We start from the raw sequence: 27,508 nt of genomic DNA, 5'->3' as shown, positions 1-27,508 counted from the left end.
CTAAAGGAATCAATAGTTTAATGAAGGACTCAAAGAGTATAGAGCCCTACTGTCTCCACTCGGTGGGATGAAGGGCTGCCTTTGTTATGCCACAGGTGAGTTTGTAACAGAGCCCAGAGGAGGTGGCACTGCTCACACACCACTGGGCGATACATCTTTTCTTCTTTAAACAAAGCTTTCTGGTTTTATTGCCTGTTTTTGCCATGTGTTTTCTGAAAAACGTTTGATGATACATCATGATAGTTAATGGCCAAATAAAAATTTTCTGACTAGGTAAAATGAGATATTTAGCGAAGTTCGGAAAAAGAAGTCACAGTAGCATTTAGTGTAGCTCTATAAAAAGAAAACTGATGTTCTATTGAAATAAGATATGCTTTGTATATTTTTATAACTCTTTTAATGGTTTTATAATACTTGATGGAAAAGTCTTGGTTTTGATTTTGATCTTGATCACTTGATTCGCAAAATGGACCAGTTGGGTAGACAAGGCAAGTCTAGCCCCAATTTAGCTATAAGCGAATCAAAGCTCTGAGACTACCTCTATCCCAGTGTCATACTCTTAGTTAATGGCAAAACCAGGGCTAGGCTAAGCTGTGATCGTGGTGAATTTACAGTGCTCATTGATAAATAGTTCCAAGTCATAACTTGTTATGTTTCACTGTAGCATTTATCAATGTGGATGTATTCACCATATTGGGAGTTATATTGAACTGTATCAGACTGATATAGTCAACTGTACTAGGAATTTCCAGAAGAAATATGAAGTTCATAAAGATGTGACTAAAATTTTAAACTGTCTCTTACATTTAATATGCTATTAATTAATTCTCCAAAAGCTCCTCTGGCAGCTTTCCATGAAATAGTTCTCACAGATGGTAACAGGTGTTGGGGGTAGAAGTTTTGGGGGTCAGGCACATTTGGAGGAAACCATTCGAATGTTCCTCTTTGCAGGCCTCCTCGGGGTCTCTACCGTGTGGGTGTGCATTGTGCATTCCTGGGAGCGCACAGACTGTGTACCATTGGCTGTACTTACGTAGTAATTCAAGTCTGTTTGTGTGTTTTAAGGCATTAAGTTCTCATTGGCGACCATATTTCTTTACTTTGAGCTCTCACTTTGAGCAGTGAAACCTCTCTGAATATCTGCTTAAAAATTAAGTTACATATTTATATTATTTGCTCCTAAAAGAGATAGTTCTTTAAAATTGGAGTTTATTGTTACTAGGAGGCTTGAGAGAAATAAACCAGAAACATCTACAAGGAGCAGGAAAAAAAAAATAGAACAAGTTTCTTTAAAATCAAAGTGTGGAAATCATAGAGGACTCTTTGTTATCAGATAAGACATGGTTGCCACTGGCAGAGGGAGAAGTGGGGCCCTGTGAGCCCAGAGGAGTGAAAGGAGCAACTCAGAATTAATGAGAAAGAACCACGCTGTCCTCAACTAGACCCTTCTTTACAGTTTTTCTTCCTCCTAAGTGGTCTCAGTGAAGATCTTAGTAAAATGCAAGAAACATGAGTAATTTGAATGTTGTATTCTTTTTGTTACTTGAGATGCACTTATTAATCAGACATTTTTTCTTAACAGGAATTTGTAATGCTATTGATATTCCATTTTATTTTCTGTCTACATTTGAGTGCATTTGGACATTTTAGTGTCCCCATGATTTTTCTTCTACCTCAGCTTCTTGAGTTTGATATCCAAAGCTATCACTAGTGTTACATGCCTGAATAACCTTTACCTTCCAGCTCTGTGGGAAACTGAACATTACCCTTTTCTCTCATTATTCAGAACTGGAAACAAAGGTAAATCTCTAAAATCAATCTTATAAATCAAACTACTTTGGCCAATTATATCCAATGACAATAACTCTTAAGTAAGACTGATTCTCATTCTTTTATGGTATTAGTGTTATAGTATTTGAAATAAGTGAAGCAACACTTGAACCAAAATACACAAGTATAGTTGGCATGTTTAGAGAGGATGTTTTAGAGTTGACTCAAAGGACCAGGGGTTTTGAACTAGGAAGCAGTATGGCGTTTCTGCAATTAGACATTGGACTCAGTTAACAGAGAGAGCGGGACATTTTTCCTAGCATGAGCAAAAGCATAGAGATATGCCATAAACAATGTAGAAGAAAAAGTCGCTGGACTTTGGGGGTAGGTGTCCAGTTAGGTGGGAAGGTAAGACAGAACTACCTAACTGGGGAGTCACAGCTGATGGGGAAATTGGCTGTGGCCTGCCTGCGCATGGTGCCAGAGGCTGAGGATACCAGGGCCCAGTGGAAGCAGAGAACCCATGGCTGAGGGAGTGGAGGGAGGGTCCTGTCGGGCCCCTGTTGTTATCCATAGGTTGGTAGAGGAAAGAAGAGAAAAATTAAATCCCTTTCCCTTAACTTTTGGCATTGGCTTCTCCCATTTTTAAAAATAATTTTCTTTTAACCTGTTCTTCCTAAACAAGAATAGGAGATTATGCAAAACCATAGGACAGATATCCAGCTCTATCTGGAACATGAGTTTTACTTATATCAAGGGTTCTCAAACTGCTGCCCAAATCTTCCTGCCGCCTGTTGATGTATTTAAAGTTTTACTGGAATACATCCCCGCTGATTCCCGTAAGGATTGTCTGAGCTGCCGGCATGCTCCAGTGGCAGAACCGAGTTGTCTTGACCAACAGAGACCTCATATGGTCCCCACAGCCTTCCATAGTTCTGTGGCCCTTTACAGAAAAAGTTTGCTGGTCCTGGACATAGATAATTGAGGAGGTAGATGAACTAATTTAACCGAAAAGTGATTTACAACAGTATAGCGTAATATATTGGAGAATAATAATTAGAAACTTGTGTGGTTCACATTCCATCTTCACCATTTGTTAATTTTATAAACTTGGGGAAGTTCCTTAGCTTCTGAGCTGCAGCTCCCTCCCTTAAAACGGGGATAGAAACAGTGTATGTTATTGTGAGAAATACATAAGATAATTGATGTAAAATTCTTAGCACAGGGCCTGCCCAGGAGCTAATATTCAGTAAATTATGGCTATTATCATCTATTTAATCTATATAATAAAAGCCTAAGCGACTGTTACGGCGGAACGACCAGAATGACTGGTCACTATGATGTGCACTGACCACCAGGGGGCAGACGCTCAACGCAGGAGCTTCCTCTGGTGGTCAGTGCGCTCCCACAGTGGGAGCACCGCTCAGCCATAAGCTGGGCTCACGGCTGGCGAGCACAGCGGCGGTGGCGGGAGCCTCTCCACCTCTGTGGCAGCGCTAAGGAGCAGTGAGCAGGCGGGTGGTAAGGAGCAAGGGGTCCTGGACTGCGAGAGGGCACAGGCCGGGCTGAGGGGCCCCCTCACCCCCCAGTGCATGAAATTTGCACACTGGGCCTCTAGTATTTAAATGATCTTGGAAATACATTACATTGCAATTAAATAACAGTGACTTTAGAGAATTTTAAAGCTAAAACTTGAGGCCTCAGGTGTTTATGGACTCTCAAGGCTTTGAGTTCTCACTCCTAGTTAGGGGCACTGTGGGGAAGGGAGGCCGCATCGCCTCGGGCCATGCGTAGATTTCCTGCTTAAAGGCAGCTCTTGCCTGTGGTGCTAAGTTGAATCTCTACTGATTATGGAAATCAGAAACTTTGATGCAGTTCAATAGTTAAAATTCTGCTGTGCTGCTGACTGAATTTCCACTTGGCAACTGCTAGCAATTTCAGACTATACCTGACTTGAATTTTGCTTCATTTAAAAAAAAAAAATAACTCCCTATGTAGTGCTTCAGTTCTGTTGGTAGGCAATGTTCTTGATAAGCAGACTAATTAAGCTCCAGGAACCCTTGGAGCTACAGGTGTGACTTTGGTCAAACCAGCAATGGAGGTTCTCCCTCCAGCAACATTTGCTTCTGGTTTGGCAGACTTGATTTCTGTCTCACTAATTTTCCAGTCCTTTCTGAACACATTCTATGTAGTAAACAACTGCTGGCTCTGTGTAAGTTTCTTTCAAGTTCATGTGAACTCATTTTCCTTATGAAGTTTGCACTGTGTCACTCAGAGGCATCTGATTCACTTCAGTAAATCTAGGCACAAGAAGAGTGTGGTTGATGTCTTACCTAAATGTTAAATTATTAAAGGAACTTTATTATTAAAAATTTTAAGTAAGTTCCTTAAAGATTAAACTCATTTTTTAAAGCCTCATATTTTCTAGTTTCTGGTGCATAGTAAATGCACAGTAAAATACATGTTGATCAAATAAAACACCCCGAGTCTTTGGAGTAAAACCTGTACAAAAAACAAAGTGTGCCATCATTATATCAAAACTAGTGGCCCAGTGCACGAAATTTGATTTGTGCCCTGGGGGTGGAGGGGGTGTCTCTCAGCCTGGTCTGAGCCCTCTTGCAGTCTGGGACTGCTCGCTCCTTACTGCCTGCCTGCTCGCTGCCGTTTACTGCTCCTTAGTGCTGCTGCTGGTGCGGAGGCAGGAGAGGCTCCCCCCTCCATTGCTGTGCTCATCAGCTCAGCACACTCCCCCTGGCTGAGCGGCACTCCCCCTGTGGGAGCACACTGACCACCAGGAGCAGCTCCTGCGTTGAGTGTCTGCCCCCTGGTGGTCAGGGCACATCATAGCGACCAGTTGTTCCACCAGTCTGCCATTCGGTCGATTTGCATATTAGGCTTTTATTATATAGGATATATTTGTAATTTGGATATAGTTATATTTTTGTAGGTCAGAAACACCTCATCAAAATATTGTTTCTCTGTAAGGGATGATGGGATATATTTTCAGAAACAGCATAGAGGGCCTATTTCTTATGAGTCATGAAAGATATACCTACATTTCTGTAGCAGACTGTGGCCAGGCCTGCCCTAGGCCAGATAATGAGGAAAGAATAGAAGCCAAGATTGATTGATTGTATGTATAGAACTGTGGCCACTAAGGTCCAGCTATAACCCCTTAAAGAGCAGGGGTGTGTTCTGGAATGCTAGAGAAAGCGATGGGCCTGAAGTTGGTGCTTCCGTAGCCTCAGGGATCCCTTGCTCCCTGCCGGATGGATGCGCTGAACTTCAGATCACCTTCACGGGGAAAGAAGGAGGCCATTGGACACTGCATCCACTTACTTTCCCCTCGCCTCCCGAGTGGCCTCTACTCTGCTTCTTCCTCGATTCAGGGGTATTAAAGTGAGAGCAAGCCCAAACTCTGTCCAAATCCATTCGACCACTGTTTAAACCTCGATTTATCATCGCTGTCCAGCCTGGCTCACTTCACTTTTCAGCCAACAAGACTTCCCTGACTGGCTCAGTCATATTGTTATATTCAGGCCCCTGCCAAGCATCTAACTAGATTAATGAGAAGCAATTCCACAACTCCCTTAAAGTGAATATGGACCATGAGGAGGGTGGCCTCATTGTTTTCCTGTTAAGCTCCTCTTCCCTCGATCCCATTTGTCCTCAACTGCAAATTTTGAGAGTTAGACTTACTAGCATTTCACATAAGAATTGCACAAATCTTATGTGAAAAACAGTGATTCCAATAGATAAGTAGAAACACCTCTTGTCTGTGACTTAGGAAATACCAAGCCAGTAACATAGATTTTATGAATACAGTTACATAGTGTTAGCAAAGCATTGAAGAAATTACTGAATGCTGGCATTTTCCATAAATAATATTTTTTAGGAAAAGGCGGGCTTAGCAAGATATGGAAATGTTTTCAGCATGGGATTTAAAGCATTCTGATGACAATAATCCAGTGTGATTTTCTGTAATACATTTGATTCTGGCAAGCACTCTAAGGCTACTACATATCAGAAGAGCTAATTTTCAAGACCCAGCAGAAATGTCAGCAAACACACCTGTATTCATAGAAGTTTGGACAGCAATGTGTTCTTCTCTCTAAAAATACCAAAGCTTTTACTTCTAGTTAGGAGGAGCGCTGGACCTTCGGGAGCTGGTGGACAGTAAGATTGATGTTATTTTAAGGCAGAGTTTTGAAGCTCCAGGCGCAGTTTTCAACGCGCAGAATTCTATAACGGGCAGGCATCAAGGGCACTTAGATGGTGATTGCAAAAATTGCAGTGAGAATTGACTAGAGTACTTAGTCAGACAGTGACATTTTAGGCATTTTCTTCCTGCTCTTTTCAGCAGCTGGTTTTCTGGCAGGTGCTGCCTGTGACATTCTGAAGCAGCAACCAGAAATACGGCGTCGGGGGGTGAGGGTGGGGGGTTAATAAGATGAATGGTTGGAGAAGACAATGGCTTCCTGACATCACGTTGAAGAATTACCTAACAAGCATCCCGTTTTAAGAGTGAAATGCTATTTAGAGAAGAATCTCTAGGAAGAGAAACCTATCTAGAACAATGCTTGAAATTAGACCATCATTTATTCTGAAAGTTTAAAAAATTTTAAAGAATATTTTTAACTGACAGTGTAGAGGAGGATTTTTCTGTTTGTTTACCCCATCATTCAGTGAGTATTTCTTATATCCATGTTATACTTTGAATGGTAGTATTTACACCAAGAAAGAAAATTAGATTCTTTCTGTATTTGGAACTACACGAGGCAGAGAATTTTACTGTTTACCAACACAATAGTTATTCCAAGCATTTCAACATTCCTGCAAAAGCATTGGGTGGACTAAAAGGTATTATGATTCCCAAATTCACATTTTATCTACATTTCTTAATGTCATTCAGTTTCCTTCCTAGCCATTCTCTTTTTTCCCCAACACATAAAAAATGAAAGTATAAATGTCTAAGTACATATATTTCATATATATTTAGTCCATACATTTAGAAAATATTACATGGGAGAGTCATGGTGCATCGAATTTATTCTGGATTCACTGCCTTGTATTCTTTATATCCACTCTTGATATATAAGGTACTTAGAACAAGGCCTGGCATACAGTAATCATTTGATAAAAATGAATCATAAGTACTCTAACCCATATATTGAGGACAGGAGTCTGTAGTTCATGAAAGGAGCTAAAGAGATGTTGATGGTGATTAAAAGAGAATATTGTCAAAATTTGGTAGTTCCTATCTCAAATAAAACTTGGGATGGAACTCATGGTTAGTGGGGGAGGTATCATAAAAGCCCTCATATCTGGCACAATCAGCCCCAAAAGTTGCTCAGTTAATAAAAAATGTTGCTCAAGTGTGGAATCATAGAAAATGATATATATCTTAAATATTGTATTTTAAAATTACCTTATTTTCCATCTCCTGATGTGAGACCAAGGCCTTTTCTTTCTATAATTAGTCCACAATTTTCTTTCTAAACCACACCTTCTAAACCACAGCTTCTGCTTTTCTAAGTAGATTGGGAAATTAAAGATACTTATAAAGCAGTATAGGAGTATAATCCTAGATATTTGTGCTTTTTCCCAGTTTTTTGCAGTTATCTAACACCTGATATCAGGAATGTGTGTATGTATGTATGTGTCTTTGTAAAGCTGTCTTCCCATTCTTAATTTAAAATTTTATATCACCATAAAATTGTGGCTAACTGCAGATCACAGCGCTCAGCTGGTGGGAGCAGTAGCGGGTGGGCCTCGAAAGCACTGGCGTTCCTTGTTTGGTGGGCATCAGTCAGGATGTTTTACAGAGTGAATCTATATATATCAAAGTCAAGCGGCTGGAATGATGGAACGACCGGTTGCTGTGACACGCACTGCGTCGGCCAACTGGCCCAATTGGGGCCCTGATCGGTCTCCCCCAACCTCCCATGGCCCCTCCCCAGCTGGTCTGGCCCCTAGCCACCCCCCTACCCCAATCGTGGGCAGAGCCAGCCGGCCAGCTGCCCACGGCCCCTCCCCCTGGCTGCCCTGGCCCCGATCGGCCTGCCCCCCAATCGGCCCCCCTCACCTCGATTGGGGGCAGGGTCGGCTGGCCACAGGAGGTCATCCCCTCCTCCCTCCCCCGCCGGCCTCACCTGTGTACAAATTTGTGCACCGGGCCTCTAGTAGAGAATATTGGTTCACCCTAGAGTCAGTAAAGTAGAAGTCAATTAAGAGAGATTCTGTAGTGCTTAGACGTATTCACGTGACACCATGAAATGCAGAAGGGAATGACTGCTTGTGTGGGCAAGGTATTTACAGTCTAGTAGGAATAACAAAGTGGAAAGACAGACACAAGTAGTAAAGTGTATACTGTTACAACAGAATGTGGGAGACAAGAACAGGAAAAGGTTCATGTACTGGGAGCAAAAGTTGCAAAGGAGCCTGGGAGTGTGGTGGATGGGAAGCAAGACAAAGCTGGTAGAGAGGGGTCTCTGAGGCATGGGGAGCCCTTCTTGGCTAGATTGCTTCATAGTTTGTCAGCAGTGAGCAACAGACTCAGATGTCTAAGAGACCAAGCAGGTAAACGCAGCCGCGCGACCCTTTAATACAGTTCCTCATGTTGTGGTGTCCCCCAGCCATAAAATTATTTTCATTGTTACTTCATAACTGTAATTTTGCTGCTGTTATGAATCGTAATGTAAATATCTGATATGCAGGATGTATTTTCAGGGGTCGCGACCCACAGGTTGAGAACCTCTGGCTTAAATTAATAAAACAAGGTAAGATTTATCTTTCACTTTTCCATTTTTGATAGCACCATCCAAGAAATATTCACCTTTCTTTTTAACACCACTCTCTATAAAACAACAACAATTTAATAAAATTCCAGCTTCTATTGCACTTGAGTGTTAGGGACAGAACTGGGAGGGCTAGGGACCATGGCGGACTGGAGGGCACCTGCTCTGGTGAAGGCATCAGCCAGATCTCAGACCCTGAAGGTGGGTGCCACGTGGAATCGTGGACCTAGTGTTGCCTGATCTTCTGGTTTTTCAAGATAAGCTGAAAATCTGAGTTTTTAAGAACCTCCAAATTTGTAATTGCTTTTAAAAGTTTTTAAAGTGCATAAATCAATACTATGCTGAATGCATTCAGGACATTTAGAGAAACCATTTAAGAGTTTCAAGCAAGGGAGCAACAGGATTAGATATTCCATTTGGATAGTCAGGACTGCAGACAATGAATTGGTGATGGTTTGCTCCTTGAGGCTTTGGTAACAACTCAGATAGCAGGTCTCGGGGTTTGGTTGGTATCTGGGGGGACTGGGTGAAGACAAGGAGTAAGAAGCATATAGAGCAGGTGGGTGATGATAAGTCTTAAAATAGAGTATTTTAGATATATACACTAAAATATAGATTGATACCATAATGTAAAAGTAAAAGCAACATTTTCAGGGAAGAAAAAAACAGATGGGCTGTGTATGAACTGGTAGGGAAGACAGACGTATAAAAGGAAAGATTTAGGCATAGAGAGGAATTTTAAAAATAATTTTGGAATTGTTGGGAAGATTTCAAAGTTAGGATATTTTATGTGCAAAGTGGTGAGAGTTACAAAAGAGGCTTTAAATGAAAGAATTTATTATTTCCTATAACATGAAGGGGTAAGTGGTCCCCTCAGGGCCGCCAGTCTCTCCGTCTCTCTGCTCCACTGCAGACTGTGTTGGTTTCTTAGGCAGAACCTCCTCCGGGCACAGGATGGCTGCCACAGAGCCAGCAGCCTCTGCAGAGGGTACCATCCAGAGCAAGAAAGAAGTTCTGAAAGCAAATGCAGCCTCTGAGAAAGCCTGTTCTGTGTCTCAATTGTCCAAAGTTGCATCACATACCCATGTGCATCAGACCTGTTGCTGGCAGAGAATGGAATTATCATGACAAATTGAGATTTACTCCTGAGATAGCAGAAGGCTGTCACCCTCCTGGGGGCCAGGGGATTGGCCTGAGGAAGGCAGCCACCCTTTGCCTCTCCAAGGGAATCTGGTAACGTCTCCCCTGGAGGGTTCTTAGCTGTAATGACCAGGAAAAGAGGGTTGACAGCAGACTTCTTCCACTCACTGTCTTTGGGAACTTGAACAAGTTGCTAGCCCTCTTTGAACCAGGTTCCTCGTCTGCAGCATGGGGATGCGTTTGGGTCTTCCCGATCAATTGAGCTAACGTTTGTGAGATACTTAGCTGTGTGCTTTTGCAGTTGAAGTGCTCAGTAAATGGTGCTGGTGGGTTAAGAGTCATCTTCAAAGGTCAGTCCAGTTTAGTTTCTGAATTTGAAAGAGAACTTTTTGTCTTGGTCTATGAATGAATCTCTTACCAATAGGAAACATTTCAACACCCAGTAGGCTGATAATAAGGTTAGTTTAAAGGTGCGAACTTTCCCCTTTACTCCCACAGAAACAGTGAGCTGGGTTGGCGGAGAGCAGGGGCTGCCTCCAGAGACCTGGCTCCGATCCCTCCCCGGCACCGCCCAGGAGACCCTCCCCTTTGCTCTGAAGGGAGAGGTTGCCCTTGATTACCAGACACTGTCCCTCCTCTTCCCAGTTCAGCTGATGGCGCTCCTGCTTCAGAGCTGTGGCAGCTACGCTTGAAGACAGAGTAGGTGCTAGAAATAACTGTTCCTTTGAATGTTTAACTGCTAAGCAAGTCTGCTCTTCCCCCAAGTTACATCTTAATCTAGAATATTCATTCATGCAGGAAGTTATTTAAAAACATAGTTGACTTTCAAAGGAATGACAAGAGCAGTTAAGCACCTATAGAATGGCCACCACACCAGGTTAAATGCTTCTTTTTCATGTTTTCTGAGAGTGGCCCTTGGCAGTACTGAGAAAGCCAGTTCCCAACGCCCCTTGAATTTCTCTGGACACACATCCCAGCAGATGGCATTGTTATTGTGTGGCTGTAATTTATGTAAATGCGTTGTCAGAGATGAATGAAAACTTATAGTTGTAAATCTACAAGGACACAGCTATAACTCACATAGATTTATTACTTGTAGACATGTACATCAAGCCTCTGGAATTACTGCTTCTACTGTAGACAGAGGTTAAAGAAAAAGGTAACAACTTACATGCCATTATACATACACAGCAGTTTGTCATTTACTGGTGGTGGTATGAATACAGAATACAGCAGGTGACTGTCCTTCACCCAGCACAGTCTAATCGGCAAGTTTCAGCAAGGATGCTGAAGGAAAGACCGTCAAGTAAGTAGTCAGAATATTTAGTTTTAGAGCCAGTCACTCACTTTGTTACTTAACTTCTCTGAGCCAAAATTTACTTAAGTATAAAACTATGTATCACAAACCTGTTGACACCACCCCAATACACCACCTTGTTTTTTGTGAGGAAGCCATGTGTTCATTTATTCATTCAACATTTATTGAATGCCTACTGTATATCACACATTTTTTTTTTAGGCTGAAAGAAATAATGTAGGCCAACATCCTTATTTTTACAAAAAAAACCCAAAAACACAACACAGTGAGGCCAGAAAGATGAGATGCTCTACAAAAGGATGTGGGGGGGCTTTTGAAAACGCAAAATGCATACAAGGGGAAATCATTATTAATTGTTATACAAAGCCAATAGTTATTGTATGTCTATGTGTTTAGTTCTGCATAGATGTTTCTGCCTAGGAGTTCCTTTTCCATAAATTCCCGGGGCATTGTCATTTAGCATTGTTCTTTTCAAACCAGCTGACATCAGAATCACGTTGACTATTTCAAAATAGATCTCCTACCTCAGACCTTCTGAATCAGAATCTCTGTGGCAGGGACCCAGATGTCTACTCCCAGGTAATGCTAATGAAAACTAGAGCTGGGAAACACTGGGTTTACCGAATAAAATCACAGATTATATAAGGAACAGATAATGTGTGAATTAACATTTTAAGTCCTCTATGGTTTATAAAGTCAAATTAATAATAAGGAGAAATAGCCTGCATTAGATTTAGAATCATAAAGACTGAAATAGAGCCTTAGGATGAGTGGAATTTGCTTTGGGTAGGGGGTATTACCATTGGAAAGGCAATGTAGCAACATTAAAGAAAGGTTTAGAGGGGGAAAATCATCACAACGTGCCCCCCCCCCAAGATTTTATTTATATATACTTACATGTATAACTATAGTTATTTGCAGTCATAGTCTACACATTTCTATATTTGTTTCAAAACATAAAATTATAAAAATCTAGTTTATGAGGTTTTAGTTATTTTTTTCTATGCAGAAATTTTCCTCACTGCCCTGAGCTGAGCTGAGGCCAGAATCCCTAGATTTTCATAATGCATCTGGGAGTTTTCCTGTTATGTTATACCAACCCCCCCCCCCCCCCCGCCCCTACAGAGCTTTAAGCAACTACTGTTGGGAACACATATAGCCTCCCTTTCTCTCCACAGTCCACTTTCTGATGACTTTTCTCATCTTCAAATTACAACAGGAGGGAGCCTTGACCAGGTAAAATCACTAACAGCAACTGTGCTTGCAGAAGTCACCAATATCTTGTTAACCCCTTACAGCTTTGTCCTTTATCAGAAGTTTGCTCCAGCTGCTCAAGTACAACACAAAATTCAAGATTTCTCTGTTTCTGGATATCTCACAGTATGGTAGGATCTTTTCTCCCTGCAGCATCCATTCAAATTTATCAATTGAATAAAGATTAAATATTTACTCTATGCCAGCTACTACGTTATTGCAACACACTAGTGAAATAATGTATTTCTTCTTAATGACCATGAGGAAACGAATGCTTCCTCCAGAGACTTAACTGCAAGAACATTTTTATGCCGAAACCGGTTTGGCTCAGTGGATAGAGCGTCGGCCTGCGGACTGAAAGGTCCCAGGTTCGATTCCGGTCAAGGGCATGTACCTGGGTTGCGGGCACATCCCCGGTGGGGGGTGTGCAGGAGGCAGCTGATCGATGTTTCTCTCTCATCGATGTTTCTGACTCTCTCTCTCTCTCCCTTCCTCTCTGTAAAAAAATCAATAAAATATATTAAAAAAAAAAAGAACATTTTTAGATGCTTTGCTTTTCCAAGTTGTGAATCTAGTGAAATTTCCAGGATATGAGCCACTTCCCTATTTGGGGAAGCTAAGCATTTAGTTTTTCAATACATCCTTAATAATATACTTTAAAATGTTACACACCAAGGAGATTTTATAGGAGAGCAACTGGAGACAAGACTGGGAGATGGGCTAGAACTAGGTCAGAGGCTCTGGAGTCATGCTGAGGAATTTTTATATTATCCTAAATGCAGTGGGGACTATGAAGGTTTCTAGCAAGTGACTTAATCTGATCTAACTGCTGTGTGGGGAATGGACTGAAGGAAGACAGAAGTGGAAATGGGAAGATCAGTGACAAGGCTGTTCTAGAAATATTCCGCACTAGAGATGACAGCATTCTAGACTGGTATGGGGACGGTGAAGACAGAGAAATGAGATGAATTTGAAGATGAAATTGACATTTGGTATGGTAATTGAGGGTGAGATGTTGAGGATGACTCCGGGGTTTTTGGTGTGAGCAACAGAATAGATGGGACATACTGGAAGAGAAGCAGATTTGTGGATTCAGGGGATGGTAAAAAATTAATCACTCAGTTTTTGATATTAACTTTGAGATGCCTAGAGAAAAATCATGTGGAACTGTCATATATGTAGCTATACACATGGCTCTAGAGGTAAACATGTAGACATGATTGACATGTTGTTGTATTCAGAGCAGATGAGTATAGAGTGAGAGGGAAGGGGCTGGGACAAAGCCTATAAAGTTCAACACTTAGAGATGAGATGGAGGAGACACATCTGACAAAACCATAGAATGGATGGTTTGAGGGCAGGAAGAAAATCAGAAGACTGTGCTGCCTTAGCCACCAAAGAGAAGCATGTCTCATGGAGGAAATGCTGCTGAAAAATCAAGTAAGATAAAAAGGAAAAGCAGTCCATCAGATTTAGCAACAGAAGGTCATTGGTGACTCTAAAAAGCAGTCTCGGTGCAGTGGTGGGTGGAAGCGTGGCAACAGGAAGGCTGTGAGGACCGTTCTTCCGAGGAGCATGACTGGAAACAGAGAAAAGAGAGACAGCAAGCAGTAAATGCGGCACCAAGAGAGTTTTGCTTTGCAAGCTGTGTATACTAGGTATTTCACCACCGAAGGAGAGCACTTGACCCATGGTTTAGCAAATTAACACAGTTAGCAGTAGGAAAAGATTTAAAACAGTTATGAAAGATACCGTTTGGGATTGGCCATGATGAAAATACTTCTGCATGTTGTCTGTCTACTGTCATTCTGAACCATTTTAATATTAATTTAATGCAAACCCCAAAAATTCAAGCGGCGTTAATGCTGAGAGTAATGACAAGGCCTTTGAGACAGACCTTTGAAATGACAGCTATACTATCACACCCGACTTTAACAAGGGTCCTTTATACAGGGTGGTTTGCAAAATTACTCAATTTCTGAGTGTTCTTAAAGGAAATTACTCAGCAGTCCTGTACTTCTAGAATTTAAGGAAATATTTCCAAAGATGCAGCATTATATATATATGTATGATTTATCAAATATATTTACATTTGATATAAATATATGATGGCCACAGCATTCTTTTCATGTTAGCAAGAAAGAGTTATCCATTTCAATGAGCACAGTTTTTAGAGCCTTTCTCTTTATTTTCTCCAGACAAGAAAGTGGTTTGTTCAGTTTGCGTTTCTGAATTTCCACCAGGGAAATGCAAGTGGCCTCATAGGCTTGAGCTATTTTCTTACCTGTTAGCCATCTCACTGAAGAAAGAGCTATCCTCTGATTTTTCACCTTTTCCATAAAGCAAATAGAGAGCTGTTTACAACAGCCTTTGTCTGGCTTTGGCATTGATTTTAAATCACCTGGATTGATCATGTGGTTATGGGACTTTAAAAATCCCACCAAACACCAGAGCCTCTAAACACAATTAGAATTGAGGGTTTTTTAATCAGCTGGCATTATGTCTGTAGGAGTACATTTTAAATTACCCTTAACTTCTGCTCATGTTTGGTGGGGAAAAGCGCTGTCCTAATGAATGTATAGAGTCTGGGGTTTTGTAGATGCTCTCTCTAACCGCGCAGAAATGTTCCCACTTTTCAAAGCAAGGAAGCATCTGAAAATCTGTATCTTCTTTAAGTATTTCACTGCCTGGGCGGTTTCTTCAGCCAATAAGGGAAAAGTATGCAAATGAGCCAGCTGTCCTGTCACACAGTCCTCAGTCACAGGACAGCAGCAGGATTTAGGTAAGCTGATCTCAACCAGATTTGACAAAGAGGTGGAAGGTCTAAAATTAAATAGGTCAACACAAATTCTTCAATGATAGGAAGAAGTGAAGGGACAATGAGGGACCCCCTAGGAAAACTGTTTTGTAAAGACTGCTGATATTATTGCTTTTTATTTCAGATTTCCCATCACCATTGGCATCTAAGTCTGAGTAATCTTCTTTAATATGAAGCACCACATATTTTTCACTAATTATGCTTTAGATGGTTTCTATGAAATCGGTGTTTTAATGAAGTTCATGTTTATAATGATTCAAACTCCGTTAAGGAGCCGACTTTTCTTTCTTAAAGGCAGGTATTTTTCTAAGGCTGGCTCTACTGCTTCGATTTTGTTACGGTGACTAGATAAGCTAATATAACTTTGCAAAAATGGAAACCTGCTTTTAACCATATTGTACGAACGTGCTAGTTATAAACATAGAGTGCAGAATAGACAGTTTGCACTTTTTCCTCTCCTCGCTGGCGACTAAGTTTACTTATATCAGATTTCAATAATTACACACACACACACACACACACACACACACACACACGCACACGCACACCAGTAGACTCCCTGTCAGTCTCCTAATAGTAAAACATAGCAAGCACCAACAAAGGGATTGTCTTTTGAATTCATATTCTTTCTAGTTAAAAAAACATATGTCCCCAGAATAACCATGATTTGGGAGGGTTCTTATGGTAGTGTGTTCCTGAACAATGTAGTACTGTTTCCCTCAAACCCTGTAAATAATTGTCAGGGAAGAAAAGAAAAAAGAAACAGGAAAGTCCTTGCCAATAGGCTGAACAAATACAAAATATTCTTTTAAAGTGCAACTGAAACCCTATAAGAGATGAGTGCTTTGTTTCCTAAATTCACTCACAGAGCATTTCACACAATGGTAATTTTTTCTCTCTTTTTTAAATATTCTTGTGATATTGTAACAATAGGAATATATTACAGCCCTTCCTCTAACATTATGTTGGAAGAACATTTATGATCTTTCCCACTTGAGCTAGCGCACATTTTGATGCGTTTAGATGTTATTTTATCTGTTTGGAAAAATAAGAAATAAACCTTAGAATGTTTCTTCACTATTCCGTTTTTCTGGCAGCACATTTTCTCCATGTCGCAAGAAAGATGGCTTTACATAGTAACTTCGAAATAACGCCTAATGATTAACAGAATGATGGATGTGATGAATCACCTTTTTCTTGAGAAATAATAAATCAACATATTCCTACCCATAAATTTTTACTGAAAAATGTGAAATATGAGCATCATATATTTAACAAGGTGTCAGAGACAAACACTGTTGACAAAATGTTGCCCTTCTAACCAGTAGAATCCATTAAAATGTTGTGTTTCTTTTTTGGAAACAATTCAAGTATAATTTACAGTTTCCTAAATGTAGTAAGGTTTTACTTCTTGCTTACTCCTCTAATGATAACTAAACATGGGCATAAGTAAGATCTGCTTGTCCATTATCAATACCAGACCCCAAATTTAAGAAAATAAAACCTAATTCCTAATACAGGAATATTTTACTCACAAAAATTATGGTTCTGTTTAAGTAATTCTGTCCTGGCTCTGATTCAGGTAGCCTATTTTCCCTTGCTCTGCTTTCATGTTTAGCTGGACTTTGTAATGACGTCTGTTTGGATTTTTTTGGAGGCCTTGAAGGGTGAGTTTGTGATTACATTAAAGGTCCGTTGATTGTTAGCTGCAACAGCAAGTTTGCTTTTTTCCCATTTGGGGTGTTTCTCCTGCGTGGCCATATTGTGGGAAGTGGAGCAGGGCAGGGTCCTTCCCCGGCTGTATTGATTTGCCCTTCAGCAATGTGCAGTGCGGAGAGGACCTCAGGCCTTGTTGTTGATTATCTACACAGTGTCTCTGGGAACATTATTGACCCATTGCCGCTGACTGCCTGTGGCTCTTGATTTTTCGCACCGTCTCCATGACACTCATAATAAAACACACTATCTTATTGCTCCTCAGCTCTGAGAGCCAACTGATTCAGCCTTAGAACACCGCAATGTTTCTGGAGAACATTTATTGTATGTGGGGTAGTGTTGTAGCAATTTCAAGAGTCTGTCTTGTGTAGTTTTAATAGCCTCCTCTACAGGAGGGTTCCACACAGGCTATTACGTTTTTATTCTCTTTAAAAAGCCAATCAATCCTACCTCTGCCTATGTTGTTCACATGAAATTTTACAGTATGAGTATAAAACAAATTTTAAAACATTGGACTAATAAAAAGAATATTCTGTATTATCATTAAGCTTGACATGTTGCTATAAGACTCATTTTCAAAACTGAATTTTGAAATGTCACAAGAATTGTGCTATGATTTGTTAATACAGTGAATGATGGATTTTTGAAGTTTCTGATCATATTTGATTAACATGTTTCTACTTTACTATTGTCAAAATGCCCTCTGTTATACATTTTAACTTCTGATAGGGTATCAAATTTTAAGAAATTACGTAAAACCTTTCTTCTTAATTATTTTGGAAGATTTTTTTCTATGTAAGCTAATAATTAGTGGAAAATGGATTTCTTTGAGCCTCTGTCTTTATGTTTAGTTTTGGAGGTTTTATAAGTTTTAATATCATATTATTTTAATGTTTATTTTTCATGTAGTTCCTAGTCCAAAAGTGGCATTAATAATTTATTTGTGCCCTAAGTGTTGATTTATAGTATAGTGTTTCAGAAATAGGCTTTGACTTTTGTTGGTATAGAGAGAATAAAATGCACGTTTCTTAGAGATACTATAAATATTTTAACCCACTGTCAGTATCATTACTAGTGCAAATGGTAATAGGTCAAAAGAGAGCAACCACTCCATTCTTGCCAGAAATATCTGGACATTTTTATAGAAAAGATAAGCCAAGCAAGACTTGCAGGTTAGGTTAGTATTATTAGTTACTTTTCCTTGAAGTTGTCTAAAAGTGTTTTCATTAGTCAGAACAAACAAAAGTTTCTTTAACAAACCTATTTTCAATAAATTCAGATTTGGGGAAATGCAAATAAAGCTAATTTCTTTTTATTAGTATGTGTCCAATTTCATGAATTCCCTGAATTAGGGTCTGTTTCAAAAATGTTTGCTATGACGGTATTTCAAATTATCAGTAGCTCACTGCTGGAAGATGTTAAGTTTTACAGTTTATGTCAGTGAGCTTTGCCATTTAATTTTTTTAACACGTTGAAATCACAATTTACTTGTGTTGGTTGGTGGATTTAGTTTTTGCATCTTCTTTTTTTATATTTAAGTAGGTAGGTTTTATGTTTTAAGGACACATGGTTTTCTAATTGTACAGTTTTAAAAATATTAAACTGTAAAAAATAAAAAGAAAGAATTCATGGGCATGGACAACAGTGTGGTGATTGTGGAATGGACAAGGGTGGGTGGAGGTGGAAGAGGGTATAGGGACGATAAATGGTGATGGAAAAAAGTGAAATAAAGAAAAAATATTAAACCATCATGAAATAAGAATTTTTAATTAAAGTTTTAGCAAGTACTGCTTGTGGCTGGTGTGGGGCAGGGGGAAGAAAGGGGGAGACACAACATCGTCTCATAGATCTGCACAAAACCTCATGCAACAAAATGGTCTCTTTAATTTGTGTCTAGTTGTTTCTCAACTAATTTGCTTTGGGTTATTGTCCACTTGAAGTTATTAGAACCCAATGACAGAAAAATTAGGAAAGATCCACTTCTCATCCCTCCAAATTAGTGTTGTTCTTTCAAATTAAAAAATTGATTCTCCTCCATGCTTCTATGTGCCACACCTCATGAGGTTTTAGGACAGGTGTGATGAGAATAGATGGAAAACCTCTGTCACTCTCAAGCGGAGGCCTTTCTCAAGCCCCGATGCACAGGCTAAGGATGCCTCCATCCACCTCTGGGAAGATGCCAGGGTACACTTGACCTGTTGTTATGCAAGCAGTGTTTTTTCACAGCCGATGTTTACTTATATGAATTTAACACCCACAGTGGGTCAGGTTTGAATTCTCTGTATAGGAAGGAGTCAAGTGCCAAGTTTACCATAAACCTGGTTCTCAGTGGTGTTGAGCCCTCCCACCTGATGGTTTTAGATAGCATGTGGTTTGTCTTCCACTTAAGCCTAAGTATTTCAGTGTCTTTGCACATTCAGAACCACTTTCAAGTATATATATATATGTGGCTTCCTCTAACCGAGTCCTAGTTATCAGGTATTGCAAAGGTTAAGCCTTATCATCTGCACCAAAAAAAAAAAAAAAAAAAAAAGGTGAGGTTTCATCAAAAACTTCCATCCTCACAACCTTTCGACCACAATTTGATGATGATTATTGATTATTTCCCAGCCTTTCACTCACGCTCTGCCACTGCGGCCAGCCCTGATATACAGATAGGGCTGTAGTCCAGCTGAAATAAGACTCCATCTTGATAATGGACTGAGATGAGATACTGTTATTTGATAAAGATAATTGATGTTTCACAGTGAATTGGAAAGCAGCTTCAAGAGCAGCGTACCTGGAGCTGTATTCCACCCACAAATATGGCAGTTGTTTATAAAAATAGAACAAAAGAACTAAAGGTAAATATTCGGACATGGCTTTTAAGAGCGTTTGGTGCTATGATTTTTTTTTTTCCATGTTTGATTATGTTAAGGTCTAGTGGAAAAACATAGGAAAGGGCCTATCACATTATTTTTCCCTTTTTGGTTTCACGTTAGTTAAAAGCGAAGGTGTTATTGATCAGCTCCCTTGCAGACATATTCCCTAAATTCTGTGTTTGGATTATGATGAATCACTGTCATGCATAAAATGGCTATCTTAGGTCAGAGTTAAATTTCATGTTATCATTAATCTCTGGAACATTTTACATACCGTATGAAAACACAATTTAAATTATTGATCATAAGCATCATATCTCATGGCAAATGCAATTCAAATAATCTGTGAATGCAGGTTGGGTTTCTCTTCATTTATTATTAACAGATTTCTCTAAAAACAATACGTAACTCACTGTATATGTTTGTTCACAATTCCTTCAGCCACCGGGTTTAAGTTGATTAAGGTATCATTCATCTTAGGTACGGTTCATCTGATTTCTTTTAGTCTTATCACCTTCGTAACCCCTAATTAAGCAATAAGGCTTGACAGGAAGTATGGTTATCATGAGATAATGACACCCCAAGTGTGTTGTGAGGCACAAGGTTCGGCTGAGTGCTTCTAAACCTCCAGGGGTGTGATTATCTCATGATAAACATGCCACATTGCCGCTCATTGATATTGTTGCATACACACACTCCTGGAGTTAGGGGGAAATTGACATGTCCTCGCCCACCTTCTCCCCCAAACAAATTGCTGGTTTCATAAAACTATTGATTCAGATTTCATATTTATAAGCCAAAATTTGAACCCAAAAGCTTTATTTTATTGTTTAAATAGTATCAGTTGACTTGCCAAATACAAAATACAGATTTACTTTTTTTTAAGGTAAGTTTCTTCAGAAGAAAGGCCTCATGGAAAGCAAGTAATGTTTTTTGTTGTCATAGTTTTGCAGCAGTGGGTGGACCTCACTTCAGTGAGCAGTAAAAGATGAGGCATTCTCATAAACCCGGAGGAAGCATGCTTGTGCATTCATCCAAATGAAATTATTAAGTAATTGAAAGTTCTTTAGGAAGTATTAGAATATTTTGATTTGGAAAATCCTTTTTAGTTTATCACTTGTTACTATCACAGTTAAAAATAGACCAATGGAGGAAGAGAAGAAAATATTAGTTTTGTATCTATATTTTAAGTTCAGATATCTTGTGATTAATAATAATTCAGGGAAGAATATATTGAATTTTCTTGTACAAGCTGTAATTTGGTATGTGTGTGTTGTTGTTGTTGTAAGAATAACTTTTGAATATTTTCATGGCTAACTTTTGAATATTTTCAGTATGAATTTAACTTATTTGTGTCTTCTAAAACAAAAATATTCAATGGAATTTTCTGTGATGAAGAAAATGTCCTATATCTATGTTTTCCAATATGACAACCACTAGCCACATATGGCTAATGAGACTGTATTTTAAATTTTATTTCATCTTAATTAATTTCAATTTAAATGGCTGCATTTGGCTAATGGCTAACAGATTGGTGATGGTGTAGTTCTAAAGGGGGGGAAAAGGAAATCCCTAAAAGTTCATCTTTCTTGAGCTCCTCTTGTACAATTACTGATAAATGAATGGCTTTCTAGCTTAATAGAATATTTTCCAAGAAATTAGTTTATGCTTTGGTCATTTATATTTTAATGTTTAAGTAACAACCGAAAATGTCTGTTAGTTTTCTAAAGATCTAAAATTCTCCTTAGTGGAACTTCTGTTCTGTTTAATTTGTATGCAGTTTTTCGTGAGTTTCTGTCCACTAGTTAGGTATTTGATGCATGTTAGAACTGTTAATCTAGTTATGAATTAAAGTATAACTTTTCTGGCAAAGTGAGACAGTTTTTCTTTTTCTTCTTTTATAATATTTTTATTGATTTCAGAGAGGAAGGGAGAGGGAGAGAGAGATAGAAACATCAGTGATGAGAGAGAATCATTGATCAGCTTCCTCCCACTAGGGATTGAGCCTGCAACCCAGGCATTTGCCCTTGACCAGAATCAAACTCAGGACCCTTCAGTCCACAGGCAGACGCTCTATCCATGGAGCCAAACCACCAAGGGCAACACTTTTTCTTTTTAAGGGAGTATTTCTGTCAACCAAAAATGCTGAGACTTTTTGTGCCTAATTATTAAATGACTTATAATCCTTGATCATAGCATGTGCATTCATTTATCTCATAGAGAAAAAATATTTTCTTCTTGAATAAGAATTATAGGGTCCAACCTTGCCTTTATTCTTGTAGATAAGGTTTTTAATTCAAAAAAGGTCCAGAATCCTTACTCAAATTTTGAGTGCTCTGTGGGTGAGCCCAGCCTTCATCGCTTTCATGACCTCATTCATTCTTAAAAGGAACTTTGAATTTTAAGCTGAGAGATTTATCAAACCCAGTCTGTCCTCTAAATGAGCAAAGAGGAACGTGGGAAATTAATGTCTTTCTTTAAGTGGAAAATAAACATTTCTTAAGGGATAGACTGATAATTACCGTTTCTGTTGCTTTTTTGTATTTATATTAATTTTGTTTTTTAGTTAATTAAGATGACAACATCCCAGGCAGAAAACTGTAAATCAAATTGCCAGTACATAAAAGCATAGAATTTTGTATTCAGTTCATAAAACTAAACAACACATATGCTGAAGACACAGGGAATCCCTTTTATTACAGGAACTGCATTGCTGTTCATGACAAGTAAAACTACTGGAAACAAAAGTTCAAACTGAGTTCCTGGGGGAGCAGCAATAGAAGCTGCTACCATTATAGTCTAGCGCAGCGATATTCAGCTGGGGTGCCGCAAGAATTTTTAAAACACTCAGTATCTGACTATGTGGTCAGGGTCACTGACCTCTTTTTCCTTAGATTGTCAATTAAAAAGAAAATGACAACAGCCAACACAACAATAGCCATCCGGTGTGAATGAATCAAAATTATATCTTTTTTGTTTGGTCATATCTGCAAAAATGTATTTTTTTGTGTGCCACAGAATCTTAGTAATTAGTTTTATTTGTGTCATGAGATAAAAAAGGTTGAAAATCTCTGTTCTGGCGAGAAAGGAGCCTTCCCTTGTTTTTCACATGTGTCAGTCAGAGGATCCGAGGGGCTGGTCTGTGGACCAAAGAGCCTTGGGAAAGCTTTTGCTTTTCTAGCTCCCAGTGAGATCCACCACACTCATGCCAACACCTCTACATTTAATCTTAAACAGATTATTAGAAAACACACACAGTGCTAGGGTGTTATTTTAAAATAAAAGTTCCTACAGATGAGATCATTTGATCTCTAAGATTTTCTTCAAAATTATATAAGAAGTGGAAAAGCAAATGGGCTCGGACGAAGGCAGATTAACCATGAATTGGTATTTGAAGCTGGGTGAAGGGTACCGTGAAGTTTATTGTACTACTGTCTGCTTTTGTACATGTTGCGATTTTCTGTGTAATAATTTTTAAATGAAAGTAAATGTAAACACTGAGCTAGTATAAATATTAATATCACTACCAATAATGCTTATGAGGTAATATTTGCTTATATTATAGTTATTTTACTTGAACTCCTACCTATTGCTCCAGCCTTATCACTCACCAGGCTCCCCTGCAGTCTCTGTGCATAGACCATGCTAACTCTTCATCATCATCGCCACCATTATCACCATCATCTTTTGCTGCTGCATCATCATCATCATCATCATCAAACTCCACTATTTCCTTTTCTCCCTCACATACCACAGAACCTTTGTACATGCCATTTCCTCATTTAGGACCTCTCTTTTTCCATCCCACATATTCTATCTCCCTCCTTCACTTAAATTAATTACTATACTTACTTGTTTCTAAGCCCAACTATCATTTACTGCCTCACTAGTACACCATCTGTATTGTTGGGGACTGGACTGATTCTCATTCAGTTCAGTATCCATCCAGAGGTCTGGTTGTTCATCTCCTGTTCTCTTGAGATTAAAATCAAGGCACATGCCTTTCTTAGCTTTGGTTACAACACAGGAAGATCATACCACCTCTCACTTGGTACCCTAGTCCTCCTCCTTTGTTTTATAAATAGCGGGGGAGAAGCTGATCCAATGAGATTTGGATTAATCTTGAAGGAAGTGAGGGACGATGGCATAGTAGGTAGTGCCTGCTCCCCTGGCAGAGGAGGGTAAGAACTCTAAAAATTTTAGACATCATATGCACCAAACAAAACAAGTTTGTGGGCCACAGTGGCCTTGTGGGATAGAAACATGAGTGATTTTAGGGTGAGGAAGAAAAAGAAATCTATTTATTTCTGTTGAATTCTTAGTATCTTATACTTTTATTTAAAATGTGGTTTATTAGCAACAGCCCAAAATATATAAAATGGGAATCCCAATACCCTACCTTAAAATGTGATCCCAGGAATCTCTAAGAGGAACAGAATATTAGTGGAGAGAGAGGACCCACCTCTTCCCATTCAGTTTCTCATTGTGAGCTCATGTGTAATCTATAACATGTTCAGACTAGTCATGCCTTTCAAATGTTTTATTATTTATATTATAAATATATTTTGCCAGAACTTTAACATCCTCCATTTCTTCAAATCAATCAGTCACATTAACCAATTAAAATTGAGGACATGAGGTCTGCTCAGTGTAAAATAACCTTAGCCCATGCTGTTTAATTTTATAAAGCACTCATAATGAAAGAGAATGATTCAGCTAATCAAATAGCAACTTCCTTTGTCCTTACCTGTCTTGATTAAGGCAGCTGGTCTTCTGAAATCACCCCTTCTGCGTAAGAATCCATTCCAAGGCTAGGCATATGTCCCTGGGAAAATGCATTAGCGTGAATGCTTTAGAGCCAGGAAGATGGGGTGCCTGCCTTCTCCGAGGAACTAGCAGCACTACACAGCAATTGAGCAGTCTGTAAATTAAAGTCTGTGTGTGTGTGTGTGTGTGGAGGGGGGGTGGGGACGGACTAGTTTTCCATGTGGAATGTCTCTTAAACTATGGTTACCCAGAAATGACAGAGCCAGTATCAAGACAAATATGGGATTGTGTGGGGCCTTTACATACAGATTATGCCCCAAAGAGTGAATTTTCTTATGCTAATTTTAAAGTTAAAGCTTTATTTTGTCCAAAAGTAGAAAATAGCACATATCTAAAAATAGAGCATACTAATTAACAGTTAGCTCTGAAAAGATCTTACTTAATTAGGGGCACAAACAAGACTTTCTATGGTTAGCCAGGTGGAACGTGTGATGATAATGGAGAACTATTCCACATGATAGGCAGTAATTATGAAAAGCAATGTCATTAATGTAAACGTAGTTGCATGAAGCGTGTGGATCATACTTTTCCTGGCTGCCCTGTCTCCCCAATCCTGCTCTGTGACTTCTCAGGGCCAATCTAACCCACTCCCAAACATTTCACTGAACTGGGAGTTCGGGGATAGGATGGTAAAAAGAACTGGTAGCAGGCACTTGTGTAAATTTTTTATTAAGAGGCATATCCCAACTCTGAGTAGTTATTTGCCCTTCATTTGAAGTTCGAATGAGAGCAAGAATAATGACCTAGTGTTTCCTAAACATATATATATATACCTCCCTAACTCAAATCTATGTTGTAGTGATAGTGTGGGTAGTTGACTACATGTTACGTCTATTTTTACATATGTGACAAATAGGCTAAATGCAATAGAGTACTTTGGGGAGAACAAAGGAGGCACTTAGTAGGTTCATCAACTGATCGCCTAAGAAGGAACTTAGAAAAGCCTCTTGAGTGGTTTTGGAAATACTCAAATTCTTTAAATATGTGTCTGTGAGCTTAAGGAATTATATCCGATAGCAAGAATTTGGGCTTCAGTAAAGAAAACTTTTTTCTCAAGTTTCTAAGTAACTTAGCTCCTCTCAAAGAACAATTTGGCATCTGGATGCCAAGGTTGACATAGTAATCAATTTAATTTTTTTCTGTTATTTTCTTTTGGAATGATTCCATCTGCTATAATGAGATGGGGCTGCCTGGAAAAATAGAAAACTTGCTGACCACTCTGTGAAGCCACATGCTGTGATTTTAAATTTTTATTATGGTAAAAAGTGTGACGTCGTGTCTAGGGGAAAGGCTCTTAAAACATTGAATTTGTATCAAAAGAAATGCAGAAATGTATCTAATTCGCCTCCGTCTCCCAGGATAGGCTTTTGCAGCTTTTAACTCTGGAATGCTGCGTGGTCAGTGTGTTAGCAAAGCACTTTGTTCAGCCTGTCAAACCGAGCTCCTGTCTCGGGAAGACGGTGGGATGTGGGGGCCGCGTGTTTCTTCTCTCCACCCTAATTTATAGGAAACCCTTTCACAGGACTGGTGTGTTCCTGGAAAGTGATCAGTCATCTCCCGGGATAATCTCGAGATGACTGGATACATACTTGGCAATGATGAGGCAGATGAATTGCTGCCAGCCACTTGATGGCAGTCGCCTTGGGAAACGGACTCTTCCTTGCTCCATGTCATCGATGTCACACTTCTGTTTATTGAAATGCATCCCGTGTGGTGGCCCGGTCCTTTACTACGAAAGGGGCACTTTCTCTGCACTCCACACAGGTTCCGTAGGCTCTGCTGAAGTAAGTGGAAGTCCCTGGAAACTCATGGCTTTGGCTATGCTCACAGCATTTCTGAGTTCCTTCTTTCTCAACTACCGATTAATTTTTGACCACCAACAGTGGTTTCTCCTCATCTTCTTAAGAATAGGAATTTATTCCGTATGTCCTGGGAATATTTTCCTATCTTGTGTCTTCTTTCCTCAAGTTTTCCCTGAATAATTTAGTTGTAAGTGCTCATGACACTGGCTGAGTGTGTTCACATTTGCAAGAACATTATTTGATGGACTCTGTGATTTTAAACGAAGGACTAGTAGGTTTCTCAGCATCCTGTGTTAGCAGACGATCCATGAAGCCATACCTTGTAGTGACCTCTATACAAAAATTCAGTTGCATGCTACTCCAGCACACGGAAAAGCTCAGCATGGCGTGGCCTTGCTTCATCCTGCATCCATCCACAGAGTCTAGGCTTCCAAGTTGTAAGGGGGCTTTTACCAGGCTGACCCCATGCTAGACAGTACTCAGTTTCTAGGAGGTCGCTAGCGGGTTATTAATTTATTCACCGACTATCGCAGGAAGCAATGGTACATTACTCTGATGAATTAAATTCTCAAAGTACTAGAATTTAAGTTGCTAAGACAATTTAGTTTTTTTTAGCTGCATGTTCAATATTTGGTCTGTTGAAATAATATAAGCTTGAGTATGAGAACAAAAGCAACTTCCTTTTGCAAGTCAGACTTCCAGATTTTCTGCGCGTGGACTAATGCTAAGGAGACTAAATTCCAAAGGCGATGACTGGTGTGCTTAGTCCCTGCCTACAGTTACAGGATAAATGAAGGCAACGAAGGACCTCCAGAAAGCTGCCTTTGATAAAAATCCCGCCAGTCTCCTCAGCAACGCACATTTCACTTGAACTCAGAGGATGTTTCCTCTTCAAAATGGTTACTCTCTGGCAAAAACAAGTTTAAGGGCATAAAATTTTAAATGATTACAGAATGCCTAGCATTTATTTCTTTGGGGGAGGGGGGTCTGACTGACGGCCAGCATTGGGACTAGATCTGCTGCACACGAAAGGTGTGTTCCAAGCCTAACTCATTCTGCCTACAGTGAGCACTGCTGGGATTGTATGAAATTCCCTCTTTCTTCGAAGCCATGTCCATGCTGTCTGTTTCTGAGCCATGCCGTTCTTCCTGAACTCATAGATTTCCTCTTCTTTCAACCCCCACCTCCAGTTGTCCACCTCAGAC

The 27,508-nt window shown here is 39.5% G+C and overlaps 1 protein-coding gene across 10 annotated transcripts in view; it reads left to right on the top strand.

Moving 5' to 3' along the window:
* WDR7 (WD repeat domain 7) overlaps positions 1 to 27,508 on the top strand; it is a 305,323-nt gene that overhangs the window by 243,068 nt on the left and 34,747 nt on the right. The gene's annotated exons all lie outside the window — the stretch shown is intronic.

The sequence above is a fragment of the Myotis myotis genome, unplaced genomic scaffold, assembly GCF_014108235.1.
Source record: "Myotis myotis isolate mMyoMyo1 unplaced genomic scaffold, mMyoMyo1.p scaffold_m19_p_9, whole genome shotgun sequence".
NCBI lineage: Eukaryota > Metazoa > Chordata > Mammalia > Chiroptera > Vespertilionidae > Myotis > Myotis myotis.
The sequence above is the reverse complement of the archived record's forward strand: the minus strand, read 5'-3'. Positions and strand labels throughout refer to the sequence as shown.